Raw genomic sequence first — 12,604 nt, 5'->3', positions numbered from 1 at the left:
TCTTCTGTCTTTGCAATAACCTTTTGCATTCTTCATGGATTATATTCTTAATAACCTCCCACAACTCATCTGGTCTTTGCTCATTAGTGTTCAAGGCCTCAAACCTGTTCTGGAGATGTTTGGGGGGTTTTATGCAGGTGGGATAGACTCAAGGTCATTTTGGTTCTTATGGATTTTATTTCATTTTCTTTAGCTTCAGCTTGAGCTTGCATATGAGTCTGTTCTGTTCCACAATCTGTGCCTGGCCTAGTTTTCACAGCTGATGTTGATCTTGCCCAGCAATTCTTTTCATAGATATAATCAAGCAATCTGATTCCTGTATATACCATCAGATGAAGTCTATGTATATAATTTTCATCTATGTTTCTTATAAAAAGTATTTCCAATGAATAAACCGCGGATTGTACAAAATTCTATCATTTCATCGCCAACATCAAATCCATGTTTTCCGTTTTCCAACTACTGATACTTCTTCCCTATTCATAACTTTTGTATTCCTGTCACTTCTTTTAAAAAGGAGCCATCAGCAGCACAAAATGGTCAAGCTGAAGTGGCAGGTGTACTCAGGACGCACCCAGCCATGCTCACTTCTGTCCCACTGCCTCTCATATCCTGACTTGCAGTGTCCACAGGTCCACTCAGAACCTCCACTGGTGACAAGCAGCCCCAAATGAAGTGAGCAGCAGAATAATGTTGGCTTCACTTACCAGCTCAACTACCATCATCCAGAACTGCCAATCACCTCTCACAGCCTGGACACTGAGGGTCCACCAGAAAGAAACACAGGCCTGCCTCCATGTCTCCACGCAGGATGGCAAATGAGAGAGTGTGCGGAAGCTAACAGTGACTCCTCAGACTGAGCACTTAACTGGTCCAACCAGCATGCAAACAAAGAGGAGTGAGAGCGAGGGCTCTTGGAGGCTGTGTTCACATCCAGAGGCATCCCGTTGCCATCAAACCAGCTCCAGCTCATGACAGGGTACACACTGTAGGGCTTTCAGTGGCTAACTGTCCAGAACAGCATCATCATATGTTTCTTGCAAGATACCTGTGAGTGGTCTTAACCTCCAACCTTTGGTTAACAGTCAAGCACATTAACCGTGTGCACCACCAGGGAACTCCAGAAATTCTACATGACTGTTGACCAACACTTAACAATTCTCTCCTTCTGTTAACAAAGATACATTTTGACAAGGCTTGGGCCCTAAACGCAAACTAACTACTTGACCTCTTCTTCAGAGCCCATTTGCCGAGCAGAGGTGCCCATAGGCCTCAGCTCACCAGGCAAATGACTTAACCTTGGGCACCCTGCTCCCCAGACTGCAGGTTTGAGACTCTGCTGACTTTGATGTAGATTAGCTTTGACATGCTTAACCCGGAGACAAATTTGGGGAAGGAAGTCCTTTCCATGGGTTCTTAACAGGCCAAGATACTGAACATAAGAAACACATTTTTTTAATCTCAGTTTCTGTGACATGAAAAATTGAATCGGCATAAGTCCTGAAACTAACAATACTTTTTAAAAGTCTGATAGTTATTATGCCATGGTGACAGTGTTCATTGATGGTCGAAACAAAAGAGAATCATCATCCAAACTTAATGAATAGATAGAATTGTGGGCAAGCTCTTTAAAAAGAAAGACTTCGCTTTATTTCAAACTACTTTTTGCCATTTTTCAGAATGAGGAAATTGGACTTTGGGAAGCAAATTCTCAGAGGATGTGTATTTGGAGTTTTACAATGAGCAGGTAAATTCTTTGTAACGCATGCTACTCTGAATGTCTGAGAGTAAATCAGAGGTCAGCTTTTAATTATTCACGCTTGTCAGGGTGGGCCTAGTGTGGATGATTTAAAGCTCAAGCCCACCCCCAGGCTCTATCCAGTCTGCACCCCCATTAACCTCTTCCCCTGCACATTTCTCAGCAGGGAAATGGACACTCCACAAAAGGACCGAATTCAAGCTTCGTCTTTGTAGAAAACACTTTCTCTCCCCAGAACGCTTACTTACTCCAACTCACATGGCACATTTTACGTTACAAATAACAAAGTTAGTTAACAGGGGCAATTTATAAGTAAAGCCCTTCTTTCTCGTTTACGCTAAACTGTTACTGGCTAATATCTGAGTCAAAAAGTCAGCCAGTTCTTGCATGACCAGAACGTGCCTTCCCCGCCTTCTTGCAAATTAGAAACACGGGCCTGTTGTTCATCATAAAACCCAAGCTCTCAGAATCCAAGTTTTCATCATAAATTCTGAGAGAAAAGACACTCCTCTGTGTTCACATCTTCTCAGCCTGCGTTTCCAAAAGTTGAACCTATATTCCCAGACAACTCTCAGGCTCTTCAGTCTGTATATGTCTCCCCAAAGATACCGCTCTACAGGCCTGCCAATATCTGGAAGTTAAAAATAGGACAGTTTAGAAGGGCGGGGGATTGAGAAGCCGTTCATCAAATGGGCCAAGAAAGCTCTTTGGAGGAAGAAAGAAGAAAACGTTGATGTTCTCAAATTGAGGCAGATAGTTCATGCCAACTTCATCAGTAAAGGCTGGTCACAGATCATCAGCTGGCCTGGGGAGTTTGAGTAATTACTTTAACCAAATCGTATTATTTTGCGAGTGTCACTGTTTCAAATAAGAAGCTTTTCCTGCTTTGGACCTTTGAGAGAACAAGCCAATGAGGCCCTGGTAGACCCAGTGGAGGAGCAGACACAGGGCATCTGCACTCCAGTGCAGTGGTATATACTGTAGTCACAGACATTGTCTCAATGCAGGTTTCTACTGCTCAGTGTCCATGGCAGTGATACCTTCCATCACTCCTCACCTTAATCCTGAACTCTGCTTCAGCAGTGCTTGCCACAAAATTCCCAGTACCCAATAAAGTGCCCCTTTCAAACTCAAACTCATTGCCATTGAGTCAGAGCCATCTCATAGCTCATCCCTCCGCAGGATCTCAGAGGCTATAAATTGCAGAGGAGGAGATTGCCTGACCATCTTTCTCTCTTTCTCCTACAGAGGAGCTTCTGGATTCAAACCTTCTGCCTCTCTCTTGATAGTGCAACTCCTTACCCCCTGGGCCACCAGAGTTCCCGTGCCTCTTTCCAAAGACCTCTTTAAAGTGTTATAGAACAAAAATGCCACATTGACAACCAAGCTGGACCTGACTTAAGTTATGGTCTTTCCAACTGCCTAATATGCATGTGACTCGATGACACATAACAACAATAAGCGTGTCAAAGTTAGAAACTAAAAAAGGAAGACTGAGACTAAATTGGCATTCTTGTGCTATGAAGAATACTGAGTGGACAGTGAACTACCTGAAGAATGAACAAATTCGACTTATGCAAACACAACCAGAACATTCCTCAGCAGAAAGAATGGTGAGACTCCATCTTGCTTCCTTTGGACACGTCACCAGAAAAGACCACTTGCTAAAGCATCACACCATGCTTGGCAAAGCCGGGGGTCAATGAATATTAGGGAAATTCTCAATGAACACGATTGACCCTCCCTTTCCCCCCCATGTCCAGCTGCAACCACAGCTACAGAACATTAGTTATGAGAATGGTCCCGATGCCGCAGAGTTTACTCTGCTGGACAGATTCACAGCTGACTCAGGTGACTGGTAAACCACAGTGTAGTACCTGCTACATAGGAAACTGCTCATCATTCCAACCTTCCCTGCCCCACCTGCCAAGTCAGCCTCCTAACCTGTGCTTCCTTCTTTAGGGTTCTTGCCTAGTGTCGAGAACCTTGGGTTCTGGACTTGATTTCCTTATCTATTTCCTGCCATTGACGTCATTGTGACAGCTGTCATTGAGTCAGCCCCCAAGTCATGCTGACCCTGTGCCGTAAGAAAGGAAATACAGCAACCCTACGATATTCCCATGATCAGGTGCAGATTGTTGTGTGTGATTCATCAAGCTGTATTGGTTGGGTTTTGTTTTGGGGTTTTTTTTTAGAAGTAGATCATCAGGTATATTGTACTAGTCTATCTTTGTCTGAAAGCTCCGTTGAAATCTGTATGGTGCCATAGCAATAGACAAGCCCCAGCTGATGCATGGCTGGTGGCCACGCTTGTGGTGCACTGGCTGGGAATCAAATTCAGACACTTGCCTGGAAGGCAAGAATTCTGTACCTCAACCACTCTTGCTTACTCATATCCCCAGCACCTCTTGTGGAAGGAATGAATTGCTCTCTGAAGAAAACACACACAATTGAAAGAAGGGAACCCATTATGTACATTAACAATTGAGCATGAGCCTGTCTGTTTATCCATGATGTCATAAATTCCTTCTTTAGAAGGATCTTCAACTTGGGAATTATGAGTAAGTTTTCTTTCTAACATGAACTCTGAAAAGCCAAACTAAATTCTGATTGGTTCCTTCCAGAATTTTCTGGCATATCAAGATTGGGAAGTTTGCATACTAAATGTTTTCTTCTCAGGAACTACCCAGCATTTATATCTTATAAGATTTTAATCTTAGTATCTTAAGATCTACCCTGAAAACACAAGAAGCAAATTTCTCCTTTGTCCCACAACCAAAATTAGCCTCATTCTATGAGCCCAATTAGGGTACCCACTAATTCTTCCATTTGCATAGAATTCAAACTGGACTAGTCTTTGTGTGTTCATTGTCTCCACTCCATATGGGTTTATTCAACCCCTTGATTTTGGAGAAAGGCAAACATCATAATCAAAAGAAAAATCAGCCCCTGCTTTTCTCACAAAGCTTTATAGATGTAATAAGAAAGGTCTAGAAGTGTGTGCTTTCAAAGTAGAAGACATGAGAAGAGGCATAATTTTTCCTGCGTTTTGCTATTGATTTTTTAAAAAAATATTCATTTGCATTTGAAATTTGTATGCATTGGGTCTCATCCATGTACACTGTGCTTCAAACTTCCTGAGTTTTTTAAATTCTATTTTATAGGAAGAAAGGAATTTTTTTTCTTTCTCGTAAAAATGGTTATTTTGTATTTTTGTAGGTCACTGTCTCATCAGAGAATCCAAATTACTAATTGCATGGAAATCTTCATTTTATTGTGTGAATTTAAAATTTTTATTAAAATAAGAAGCAATAAACTCAGTTACATCTTTAAATGTGCCTTTTATGAGTGGCACTATTGCTGTATCAACTTCTTACTCAGTAGAGGGGTCAAACACAAAGTCATAGGTAAAGGATTCATCAGTACCAACTGCTGCCTGTGGCTCCTCTGGTCTGAAGGAAAGACACGTCTGACAGCCCTCACTCATTTCTGCAGGGACCAGAGCTTGGCAACACAGAGCCACTCTTATAGGTAGGTATTCCTCTCACCTCTTCTTCATGGTCCTCCCTCAGCACTGTCTCTGCTTGGGAGATTTTGACTTGGTCACTGCAGGTGAATCAAGAAATCTGAGGAGAGTGAAGTGGTCTCTGAAATGGAAAAGACAAAAGCCCAAACGGGCACAGTGGCATGAGACTCAAGTCCCAAGATCCTAGAAACAGTGGAATTAAGTGTGCCTGCATGTTCCAGTATACACATGCAGATATTGTAATGATCTATTCCATGTAACAACACGGCTGGACTATTCCATCAAACGCTACCTAGGTGAGCTGAGAAGGTATTTCATGTTGTTGTTGTTGTTGTTGTTGATTGCCATCAACTTGAGCACAAACCCTATGAACAAAAGACCTGAAGCCTTACTATAACTATCACCATTTCTTAAAGTTCATAGAGTTTCCAGAGGCATGTTGTTTAAGAAGTGTATGCCACTACTGCTTCCAAACGTGCCTCAAACACTGCCCACCACAGGTAATTGTTGTGGCATTTGACACCCCAATAGCACAAAGTTCAATATCACAACAACCCCAGGTTACCACAGTACAACATATAGACAGAAGAGTACTGTACCACTTAGAAGAATATTCCTCCAAAATATAATAACAAACTATTTTTAAATACAAAGGCCCTCCACAGTTCTTGTTGACTCTAAACAAGAGGATTAAATAAAAAACAACTGATATAATGTGTTGTTGTTGTTGTTGTTGTTTGCTGTCAAGTCACCTGCAACTAAGTCTAGAACCAGACTATATTCACTTTTTCATGAGAAAAGAAAATTATTTTCTGCTTTGAATTTCTCATTTATACCATGTATAAATGCATGCATCCTGAAATCAAGGAGGAAAATTTTTGAGGTAATGCAGACTTTTTACATAAGTCCCAAAACAACTTTGATGGCAGGATCAGTAGGGCAAGGCTCATTTGATTCAGATTCATATAGTTACACAGATCCCAGTCAGGTGTTGGGGCACACAACAATTAGTAGAGCGTCTTCACATGAAACCTGAGTGGCTGAAACCCCTGGTGAGTGATAGATATCCCTCAGCAGATCACAAAAGGGTTAAGTGAAGAAGATTGTCCTAGCTGAGCTGGTGGGCCTGATCCAATTGGGTGAAAAGGCTGTAAGAAGAGAGATGGGGCTTCTCTGAAGCAGATGTTCTACATGGGAACAACAGCTTCTGTGCATGTAATTAGGATCCAGCTTTCCTTTCCTGACAGCCTGCTCTGCAAGTATCCAGCCTGCCTCACACCAGCTCCCACATCACACAGCCCAGTGTCTTCATATGTATATCCTACCAATTCTGTTACTCTGTTGGTATCTTAGTACACATATGTGAAACACATACATACAAGGTACTAAAACAAAAGTCTCATGGGAAAGGACTCATGCCTACTAGTTACCAAGGACTTATTCTACATATTTAAGGCTGGCCCAAGTCTATGAGTCAATTTTATATCTTAATAAGCTACCGTTTGGAAAACTATACAGCAGAGCATAAAGCTGCTTCCTGCCCCTACCCAACTTAGAGAGTTTTGAGCCTATGAAAAGTCTGGCTGGACACTCTTAAAGGAATTCTGGGAGCAAGATACACTTAGACTGCACCTAGGATCCTGCAAGCATAGCACTGAGCCACCTCCTGGAGGAATTTAGACTCCTGGCCACAGAAGAGAGAAGGGGAAACAAGGTCAGTAACTCTAAGTTACCTTAGAGACTCAGAGCATAACGTAGACATGCTGACGGGCTTCCCCAGAGAACTTGACACCAGAGGGATCGTGCTGTTCCCTTTGACAAGTGGAGAAGGAGCCAAGAAAGGCTCTGGCAGTCGTCCCAGTTGGAGGCAGCAGCGTGGAGCCACGGGACAACATGCTGGCAGTGAGAGGAGTACGGCTTTCAGGACAGAACTCCAGACAGACACATAGAAGACCTTACCTGGCTGACGGGCTGGTCAGATGCAGGATGTTCACCTGATCACACACTGAAGGAGAGCAGCTCCGAGAATAGTTATGAGAAAAAGACATCTGTCAACTTACAGTAGACACAATCAGGGCTAATTATGTTTGGGTGGGGGGTCCTATTTTTATTGCATAGACACAGTGACTGGGGTCGTGGGGTAGGTGTGTCAGAGGCACTGGATTGGCTCGAGATAAAGCAGGGTTCAGGGCTACTGTTCATGAGGTCTCAGTCAACTCAACGACACGTAACAACAATGACAAGTATCAGCAACAACACAAAAACCACTTATCATTAAGTATAAGCAACAGCACAAAAAGCTTCCTATAACAACAGTGCAAATAACATGAAACACCCTACTAGTTTACACAGAAAAGTATCTTATACATGGAATTGGGTTCTTATGAATCTGATAGAAGGAGTTCTAGGGACCTAGTGGGGAGAAATTACATTGTCACCCCAAAAACAGGCAGTTCAAATCCATCAGCTCTTCCTTGATAGAAAGACAGGCAATCTACTTCTCCCATGTGATTTACAACCTCCTAAAACCTACTGGAGGACCAGCTATGAGCTTGCAAGCTCCAAGTTTACAGCTCATAACAACAACAACACTGACAGAGAAGCTAGAGAAGCAGATTGAGAACTCAGCTTCCAGAAATGAATCCCAGATGGCACGGTCTCAGCCAAGAAAGGAAGTGCCCACTGTCTTTGCTGGCTCCACGACCACCCCACACTGTACTCTGAGCCTGTGCCTCCCAGCACTGGGGCCTCAGCTACAGCTGCTGCAGGAAAACCCAGCACCTCCCCCACCACACTGGCGGTAGAAGCATGGTGACTCAGCCTCCATCCAACAGTGCTCACTTTCTCCTTCCCTTCTCATGGGGTACACCTGCCTGGGGAAGCCAGACCACAGGAGATGGTCAAGTTGCAAGGGAGGCGAGAACATGTCCACACTCTACAGACACAACAGATCCCATCTTAAGTACTGCCCTACTCTATTGCTCACTTAAATAACTAGGAACACACAAAAAATATCCTGCTAAGCATTAAATTGCATATGGTGTGAGAGATATGGATCCTGTTTCGGCTTTCTGCAGGTAATAATCCAGTTTTGCAAGCACCATTTGTTGTAAGAGTTTGTCATGTCCTCACTTGATAGCTTTGATTTCCTTGTCAAATATCAGATGACCATAGATAGCTGGATATATTTCTGAGTTCTCAATTTTATTCCTTTGGTCTATGTACCTGTCATTGTACCAATACCATGCTGTTGTGGTTACTACTCCTGTGTAGGTTTTGAGCTCAGGGACTGCTAAGCCTCCTACCTCATTTTTGTTTCTCAGAAGTGTTTTGCTTATTCGGGGTCTCTTGTCTCTCCAAATAAATTTGAAAATTTTCCTTTCAATCTCCTTGAAAAATGTATTTGGTATCTGCTTTGGGAATGCACTGAACACGTAGATTGCTTTTGGTAGGATTATCATTTTCACAATATTGAGCCTTCCTATCCATGAACAGGGCACATATTTACATTTCTTTAGGTCTTTCACTGTGTCTTGCAGAAATGTTCTATAGTTTTCTCTGTAAAGACCTTTTGTATCTCATTAGGTTCACTCCCAAGTATCTCAGTTTGTGGTTGGCTAATGTAAATGGTATTGCTTTCTTGATTTCCTTCTGAGTTCTCTTTGTTACTGTAGAGAAATCCTATTGCTTTTTGGATATTTGATCTTATATCCTACCGCTCTACTAAATTGTCCTACTTACTATAACAGTTTATTTGTTGAGTCATTGGGGTTTTCTGTGTACACTATCATATCATCTGCATATAGCAACAATTTAATCATCTCTTTGCTGATTTGGATGTCTTTTATTTCTTTCTCTTGTCATATTGCCCTAGCAAGCACTTCCAATACAGTATTGAAAAGAAGTGGTGACAGTGAGCATCCTCATCTCATCCCTAATCACAAGGAAAATGCTTTTAGACTTTCTCCATTGAGAATGATGTTGGCACTTCGTTTTGCATATATACTTTTTACTATGTTAAGGAAATTTTCTTCTATTCCAATTTTGCTGAGTGTCTTTATCAGGCAGGGGTGATGGATTTTGTCAAATGCCTTTTCTGCATCAATTATTAAGATCATATGGTTTTTGTTATTTACTTTGTTAATATAGTAAATTATATTGATATTACATTTTTCTTACCTTAAACCATCCTTGCATACATGTTATGAATTCCACTTGGTCATGGTAAATTATTTTTTTTCTGTGCTTTTGGATTCTATTGGCTAGGATTTTGTTAAGGATTTTTGCATTTATATTCATGAGAAAAACTGATCTATAGTTTTCTTTCTCGGTAGTATATTTGCTTGGCTTTGTATTGGGGTTATGCTTGCTTCACAGAATGACTCTGGAATTGTTCCTTCTTTTTCCATTTTTTTGAAGTAATTTAAGTAGAATTGGTGCTAAACCCTTTCTGAATGTGTTGTAGAATTCAGTTGTGAAACCATCTGGCCTAGGACTTTTCTTTTGAGGAAGTCTTTTTATGACCTTTTCAATTTTTTCTCTTGTGATGGGTCTTTTCAAGTGTTCTTTATCTGTCCTTGTCAATCTGGGTAGAGGATTAGTTTCAAGGGATTTTTCTGTTTTCTCTAAGTTTTTTAGTTTATCAGAGTATAGTTTTCATAGTATTCTGATACTATCAATTTAATCTCCTCCGATTCTTTTGTGATGTCACCTCTGTCATTTCTTAATCAAGTTATCTGTGTCTTTTCTTTTGTTAAATTTGCCAGTGGTTTGTCAATTTTATTGACCCTTTTGAAAAACCAGCTCCTGGTTTTATTGATGGTTTCAACTGTCTTTCTGTTTTCTATCTCATTGATTTCAGGTGAATCAAAGACCTGGGAGTAAAGCCCAAAACCATAATGGTCATAGGAGACAAACTGAGATCAAGCTTAGAAGCTTGGTCCAAGGTATAAAGGGACTGCCAAATACAGCCAGAAATGAGACCTTCTAAAGATTAAATCCATATGTACATAAAAAACTTCTTCCAACAGGGTTAAAAGAAAACCTATAGACTGGGAACAAACATTTGGCAATACCATCTCAGACAAGAGTCTTATAATAAAAGTTTACAGAATACTCCTGGGCCTCCATAAGAAAAAGACTGATAACCCAATTACAAAATGGGCAAAAGACATGAAAAAAACTTTTCACAGAGGATTCGAATGGCCAACAGACACGTGAAGAAATGCTCCAAATCACTGACAATAAGAGAAATGGAAATCAAACCACAATGAGGTACTAACTCACTCCAGTAACAGTAGCAAAGATTAACAGGGCAGCAAGTAGTAAATGCTGGAGAGGATGTGGTGAGAAAGGAGCCCTTATACATTGTTGGTGGGGACCATTCTTGAAGGCAGTTTGGGATTTCCTCAAAAAGCTGAACATAGAAAATCCATATGACCCAGCTATTTCACTGCTTGGAATGTACCCTGAGAAAATGAGAACTGAGACATAAATGGAGATTTGTACGCCCATGTTCATAGCAGAATTATTCACCATTGCAAGAACATGGAAACAGCCCAAATGCCCAACCACAATCAAATGGATTGAGAAATTATTGTACATTGACATGATAGGATACTATGCAGCACACAGAAGCAATGATTTTGTAAATTATTACCTAACATGGGAGAGACTGGAGAGCATTGTGCTGAATGAACTAATGCACTAATGGTATAAAACCATTATTGTAGAATGAGTATAAGAATCCAAGGGGAGTCGGGGAAGGTGGAAGCAGAGGGATGAGGATGTGAAGGAGGAAGGGGGATTAATCATGAAGTTGTATAATATGATGGGTGGAGATGAGGGAAATTGAAAGGATCTGTTCTCATAAATAATGTATTAAAATTTTGTAAATAAAGTAATATAAAATAATTTGTTAAAAAAAATTACATTGTATCTCCCAAAAGATATGCTGAAGGTGATCTTGTACCTGTAAATGAACCCTTGCTTGTAAGTAGTCTGAGAATGTTATCAGACAGCAGAAGATCTCTCTGGAGTAGTTGTTGTTATATACCATCAAGTCAGAACCAACTTAGGGCTGACCCTCCAGGGAGTTTTCAGAGACAATAAGTCACAAAGGAGGAGGTTGCACATCTTTCTTCTACTGAATAGCTGGTCGTTTTGAACTGCATGCCTTTTGGTCGGCAGCACAACGCCTTACCACCAAGGTAACATAGTTTCCTTTCTGGAGTAGAATGGGCCCTAATCCAACAGATGGGTCCTAATCACATACAAGCAAATTTTGCTGAAGATTATTAAAAAATGACCAATATAGTCCATTGGCAGAGAATTTCCAGAAATATAAGATGAATTTAGAAACTTTAACATCAGGAGAATCATTGCTGATGTTAGATGCATCTTGGCTGAAAGCAGACAGAACTACAAGGATGTCTATGTTTTATCGACTATGCAAAGGCATTTGACTGTTTGGATCAAAACAATTGTAACTAACACTGAAAAGAATGGAAATCCCTGAATACTTGAGTGGGTTCATGTGAAACCTATACCAAGCCCTGGAAAAGGTTGTCTGAACAGAGCAAGGGAACACTGCATGGTTCAAAATCAAGAAAGGAGTCTATCAGGGGTGTGACCTGTCTCCACACCTTTTCAATCTATATGGTGAACCATTTTTTTCAGGAGGTTGGACTTCATGAAGAAGAAAGTAGCATCAGGATTGGAATAAGATTCATCCACAACTTGCATTAGGCAGATGACACAACCCTGCTTGCTGAAACTGAGCAGAACCTGAAGCATTTGCTGCAGAAGGTCAAGGACTGTAGTCTTCAATATCGCTTGAAGCTCAGCATCAAGAAAACAAAAATCTTCACTGGGCCAAATGGCAGAATCATCATAGATGTAGAAAAGATTGTTGTTTTTAGTGTTTTCATCTTGTTCGTTTCCACAATCAACACCCTTGGCACCATTAGCCAAGAAATCAAAAGATGCATTGCATTGGGAAAATCTGATACCCAGGATCTCTCCAGAGTGCTAAAATCAACAATGCCAGACAAAAGACTAACATGTGACTGTTCCAGGCCATGGTCTTCTCCATTGCTTGCTATATGCATCTGAGAATGTTTGTAATGGACAGTTAATAAAGATCACAGATGAAGAATAAATACCTTTGAGTTATGGTGCTGGAGAAGAGTATTGGACATACCATGAACTGCCAAGAGAACAAACAGATCTGTCCTGGAGAGGGTAAAGTCAGGTTACTCCTTGGAGGTAAGGATTTTAAAGTCCAGCTCATATACATTGGGCATATTTTCTTTTTTTTT

This window comes from Elephantulus edwardii, unplaced genomic scaffold, assembly GCF_000299155.1.
Source record: "Elephantulus edwardii isolate Elephantulus edwardi_28Jun2011 unplaced genomic scaffold, EleEdw1.0 scaffold00041, whole genome shotgun sequence".
Taxonomy (NCBI): domain Eukaryota; kingdom Metazoa; phylum Chordata; class Mammalia; order Macroscelidea; family Macroscelididae; genus Elephantulus; species Elephantulus edwardii.
This window is presented reverse-complemented; position numbering follows the sequence as displayed.